Genomic DNA, 6,327 nt, shown 5'->3' on the forward strand with positions numbered 1-6,327 from the left:
GTGATAGACAGCAGCGATGGACTGCGTCACCCAGTGATAGACAGCAGTGATGGACTGTGTCACCCAGTGAGAGACAGGAGTGATCAAGTGTATCACCCTGAGAAACAGTAGTGACTGCGTACATCGGGCATCACCCAGTCAGAGACAGGACTCACTGAGTGTTATGACCCACTTAGGGGCTGGAGTGATCAGGAGCATCACCCAGTGAGAGATAGAAATGACCAAATAAATCACTAGATTCAGGATAAACTATCAGCAAAAACATTTCTTTTCCTTGACATATGTACAACTTTTACATTAAAAAAAGTTGCAAAAAACAAACTCTAACAGAACACTCAGTGTTTTAATCTTAAATGTCACAAAACAAGTTAACATTATGATCAGTTAAAAACCAAGGTCTCCTGTAGTTTTAATGTTGAACATAAACTTCAAAGTGTTGAAGAACTGTCAACACTGCCAAAGTCTTCTTTTCCATCCTGGAATATCATTTCTGATATTGATTCAACTTCTTGGAAACATAACCCACCGACTTCTCCATTCTGCCCTCATTGTCCTGAAGAGAACTATTCCAATTCCCAAATCAATAATGCTAATCTAAAAAGTTTGTAAAGTTAGTGTGCCATTAATACAGGTTCATTTGTCAAAATTGCTTTCAGCTTTTCAAAGGCTGCCTGACATTCTGTTGACCATGGCATCTCCATCTGTTTTTGTATTAAGGTTGATCAAGGTTACAGCTATCATTCTGAATTTGGATACAAATAGAGTCATAGTCATAGAGTCAGACCTGAAAACCTAATTATATTTTGTTCTGTTTTAGAGATGGGGAATTCAATCAAAGCTCTTACTTTTGCTATTCTGGGTGGCACTTGATCTTGTCCTAAAAAAATGTCCCAAATACGCTTTTAGAGTAGATTTGTAGCTCGGGTTGTGGATGTTGTGGTTGGTTGGCTCGCTGAGCTGCTTCGTTGTTCCGCAGACGTATCATTACCCTGCTGGGTAACATCATCAGTGCAGCCTCCGACATAGCGCTGTTGTGTTTTCCTGCCTGTTATTTAAACTCTGGTGTCCGTTGGCATGGATTACTTCACTTCCAGTTTTCCTTCGCAGTGGAGTGTATATGGGGTCGAACTCTGTGTTTTATTGATGGCTTTCTTAGTGGAGTATCAGGCTTCTAGGAATTCCCGTGTTTGTCTCTGCTTTGCTTGTCCCAGGATCCTGGTGTTGTCCCAATCGAATTGGTCGCTCGCCTTATCCATGTGGATAGAGATCAGTGAGTATTGGATGTGTCTTTTAGTTGCCAATTGATGTTCGTGTACCCTTGTGATTAATTTCCTTCCTGTTTGTCCAATGTAGTGTTTGTCACAGTCTCTGCAGGGAATCTTGTATATGACATTGGTCCTGTCCATAGTGGGTTACAGGTCTATTGTTCGGGTGAGCAGTTGGCGAAGGGTTGACATTGGTTTGTGTGCTACTCCGGTGTCCAGTGGTCGTAGGAGTCTTGCAGTCAGTTCAGATGTGTTCCTGATGTAAGGTAGTGTGATGAGTGTAGTAGCTTCCTGGTGTCATTCTTGTGATAGGCATCTTCTGACCCAGTTTTTCAGGTATCCATTGTCTTTGAATACCTGGAAGAGGCACTCTTCTTCTTGGCGTAGCTCTGTGCTGCTGCAGTGTGCTGTTGCCCTTTTGAATAATGTTCTCATGCAACTTCGTTTGTGTGTATTAGGGTGGTTGCTGTTGAAATTCAGTACTTGGTCAGTGTGTGTGGCTTTCCTGTGTACCTTTGTTAGGAATTCCCCATTTGTCCTGTGCTCTACCGTGACACCCAGGAATGGGAGCTGTTTGTTCTTATCCTCTTCTCTGGTGAATCTGATTCCAGTGAGGGTGTTGTTTATTAGTTCGTATGTCTCCTCTAGTTTGGTCTGTTTAATAATGACGAAGGTGTCATCCACGTAGCGTATCTATAGTTTTGTTTGGATTAGCGGAAGGGCCATACTTTGTAGTCTCTGCATCACCGCTTCAGCTATTAGTCCGGAGATAGGTGATCCCATGGGTCACCTGTTGATCTATTAATATATTTGGCTGTTAAAGGTGAAGTGGGTGGTGAGGCATAGGTCCAGTAGCTTCAGCATGTTGTCTGTGGACATGGTGTCACTGGGGTCTTGTTCTTGTTTGAGTAGTGCTGTCATTGTTTCTCTTGCTAGTGGCGTGTCTATCGATGTGAATAGGGCAGTAACGTCAAATGATACCATGGTCTCGTCGTCATCTATTCTTATGTCCTTGATGGAATTGAGGAACTCCTGGACTGAGTGGATTGAGTGGGCTGACTTGCTGACAAGGTGCTTTAGTCTCCTTTGTAGCTCCTTGGCTAATCTATGTGATGGCATGCCTGGCAGGGAGACTATGGGTCTGAGGCGTACTTCCGGTTTGTGTACCTTCAGAAGGCAGCAGAATCGAGGGGTGTTAGTTCCTTCAGGTTTCATTCTTAAGAAGTCTGTTATGTTGATCTGTCCAGTCTGTTTGAGTCTCTTTAGTGTGTTGAGAATCTTGTTGCCCAGTTGTGGTGTCGGATCTGTCTGCACTTGCCGGTATGTGTTCTCGTCGGCTAGTAGTGCATGTGCCTGGGAGAGGTAGTCCCGTTTATTTAGTATTACTGTCATGCGCCCTTTGTCTGCTGGTAGTATTGTGATGTGCTTGTCCTTTTTCAATCCTTCTAGGGCTTTCCTTTCAGCTGTGTTAAGGGTGTTGCATTCGCTTTTTCTGGTCAGTGTCGGGATCACTGTCTGTCTTATGGCTTGTTGTGTTTCTTTTATTGATGCTGTTGGTCCTCAGTGTGGTTTCCAGTGTGGCTAGGAATTCTGTTTTGTTGGCGTCTCTGTCGTTGTAGTTGAGTCCGCGAATGAGAACAGCTTTCTCTGTGTCTGTCAGTTTCCTGGCTGAGAGGTTTCTTATCCAGGTGTCTGCTCTGTTGTTGTCGTTTTGTTGGGTTAGTTTGACTAGTTTATCTCGAAGGGTCTGTCTTTTCCTGGCTCTTGTGGTCTGTTGACTGATGTTGATGGCTTGTTCTAGGTCCGTTGTCCAGTCTTGGTTGGCAGCTTCCAGGAATAAAGTTTTTTGGCGTGTAATTTCTCTGTTATATCTGTGGAGCCAGTTGTGTGAGTCTTTTGTCATTGCCTTTACCATCCTGCAGCTGTTGTGTTCTGCCGTTTTACGAGCTTGTGGGTTGTTGTTGGGGTGTTTGTATTTCACACTGCGTGGTAATACCTGGTTCCTGAGACATATATGTAGGAAGTAGAGTTGTGACGACACCTTCGTCATTATTAAACGGACCAAACTTGAGGAGATTCACGAACTAATAAACAACACCATCACCGGAATTAGATTCACCAGAGAAGAGGAGAAGAACAAACAGCTCCCATTCCTGGATGTCATGGTGGAACGCAGGACAAATGGGGAATTCCTAACAAAGGTACACAGGAAAGCCACACACACTGACCAAGTACTGAATTTCAACAGCAACCAACCTAACACACACAAATGAAGTTGCATGAGAACAGTATTTAAAAGGGCAACAACACACTGCAGCAGCACAGAGCTACGCCAAGAAGAAGAGTACCTCTTCCAGATATCCAAAGACAAAGGATACCCAAAAAACTGGGTCAGAAGATGCCTATCACACGAACATCACCAAGAAGATACTACACGCCCTGAAACACTCATCACGTTACCTTACATCAGGAACACATCTGAACTGACCACAAGACTCCTACGACCACTGAGCATCAGAATAGCTCAACGGACACCAGAGTTCAAATGACAGGTGGGAAAACACAACAGCGCTTCATTGGAGGCTGCACAGATTATGTTACCCAGCAGGGTAATGAATCATCTGCGGAACAACAAACCAGTTCCCCAGCTCAGCGAGCCAACCAACCACAATGTCCCAAATACATTACTTTCGCTTTTGTAAGTTCACTTTTTTGCTAGTTGTAACATCAACTCTGCCAACTGTAATTGTTTAAGCAAATTGTATAACTATTCTACATATTCCTTTGTGATGATACTGTGCCTTAAGAATGTGTTCTATCCTGTTTCTCTTGCAGAAGAGTTTTGTCATAGTGGCGCTGAGGCGTCTGCTCCCAGCAGGCAGTTTGTAGATAGCTGTGGGTTTCCCCATGGTTGTTTTTTCAGATTAAGACAAAAGAATCATGAGTGGGCAGGGTCACACAGTCTCAAAGGACTTTGGTTTTGCTTTCAGTTGGTTTTTTTTTGTTAGCTGCTGAAGTGGATAGCTAGTATTCTCCCTGCTGTTAGATTGAAGACTTAGAGAGTTATCCTCTCAGAAATCAGAAGAGATAGATTGTTCCTTTCAGTTTTCATTCTACTGGGCTGGAGAGAGACAGCATGTGAGAATGACTATTTTGCTGCATTGCATTTTGTCAAAAAGTGTTTAGGTGATGCCGCCCATATTGGAACAGTTGATGATTAGGGATTAAATAATACATTGTTAAGTGTGCCAATAGAGTACCGCTTCTTCATTTTGTTACATTTTAATTGCATTACGAAAAAAGAAAGTATGTTTTGATTAAATCTTAGTGGTGGGCCAATCAAATTATATCTGGAAAACAGTACCTTACACTTGCCTTTAGGGTCTAGCCTATCTCCATAATATATTTTGTTGGGAGGGCAGGGAGCTGGTCTCTAACACTTTCTACATACTACAATATCATCCAAGTAAACTATACAATTAGGTACTTTGGCTATAACTCTCTTCATTATTCATTGAAATGTGGCTGGGAAATCTTAAATCTAAATGGCATAACCCAAAATTGATATAATCTATTGAATGTGCCAAATTGTTAATTTCCTTTGCTGTTGTCAATGGCATCTGCCAGCATCCTTTTAAGAAATCAATTTTGGTTAAGAATGACACACTACCAACTCTATCAATGCAATCTCCTTGTCTAGGAATAGGGTATGAATCAATCTTTGTGGCAGTATTCATTTTCCTTTAGCCTACACATATTCTAGTTGAAATGCATGGCTTAGGAACGTATATTATAGGAAAGCTCCAATTATTCTGGCTTTGTTTGATCAATTGATTCTTCAACATATGTCAAATTTCTTTTGTCACTTGAGCCTGCTTCATTTAGTTTAATCAATGTGGGTTTTGATTTATCGGGTCCAAATTACCCTCATCAATGTCATGTTTGGTTAATGTAATACATCCAAGTGTATCTTTGCAAATTCCTTTGTACCTCCTGAGTAGTCTCACTATATCTTCCTGTTAATCTTTCTCCAGATGCAAAAACACAGTGTCTGAATTCTCTAATATCTCCAAACTTTTTAATCCAATAGAAGGGAGTTCTTTTTGAGCATTGTAAATTTCTCCCTCGCTCTCATCCTTTTGTCCTCTACCCTCTTTTACCACAGTTACTACCTGTCATACGTGGACATTCTCATCATCTTCTCTATATTGCACTGTTTCAACATGTTCACGTGACATCATTGATTCTTTACCCTACATAGAGTTATAGAGCATGGAAACAGACCCTTCCGTGCAACTAGTTCACGCCAACCACTTACCCAAACTAAACTAATCCCACTTGCCTGTGTTTGGCCCATATCCCTCCAAACCTTTCCTATTCATGTATTTATCCAAATGTCTTTTAAATGTTGTAAATGTATCTGTATCCACCACTTCCTGTGGCAGTTCATTCCACATACAAATCACTCACTATGTAAAAAAATAAATTGCTCCTCCTTTTTAAAACTTTCTCCTCTCACCTGCAAAATATGTCCCTAGTTTTGAACTCCTCCACCCTAGGAAAAAGACCCTTGCTATGGATCTTATCTATGCCTGTCATGATTTATAAATCTCTGAGGTCATCCCTCAACCTCCTACACTCCTGTGAAAACAGTCCCCAACCCGAAACGTCAACTTTCCTGTTCCTCTGATACTGACTGGCCCACTGTGTTTCTCCAACTCCACACTGTGTTGTCCCAGGTTATCTAGCCTAATTTTATAACTCAAACCCTCCATTCCCAGCAATATCCTGGTAATTTTTTTCTGAACCCTCTCTAATTTAATAATATCCTTCCTATAGCAAGGCAACCAGAACTGCAGACAGTACTCCAGAAGACGACCGGGAGTATCCATTATCAATATCGCATTACAAACCCTTTTAACTTTTTTCAAGGGACCACTGAACTTTGCTTTTATTGGCACATCTTGTAAAGAAAACAATACCAAAATTTCATCGCGATAACAAGGTGTAGAGCTGGATGAACACAGCAGGCCAAGCAGCATCATAGGAGCAGGAAAGCTGA

The 6,327-nt window shown here is 41.8% G+C and overlaps 1 protein-coding gene across 7 annotated transcripts in view; it reads left to right on the forward strand.

Annotated features, from left to right (window-relative positions):
• The window catches only part of LOC109916336 (protein FAM227A), a 65,909-nt gene that overhangs the window by 3,902 nt on the left and 55,680 nt on the right, over positions 1 to 6,327 (forward strand). The window lies entirely within an intron of this gene.

The sequence above is a fragment of the Rhincodon typus genome, chromosome 37 (genome assembly GCF_021869965.1).
Source record: "Rhincodon typus isolate 14 chromosome 37, sRhiTyp1.1, whole genome shotgun sequence".
In the NCBI taxonomy this organism is placed as follows: domain Eukaryota; kingdom Metazoa; phylum Chordata; class Chondrichthyes; order Orectolobiformes; family Rhincodontidae; genus Rhincodon; species Rhincodon typus.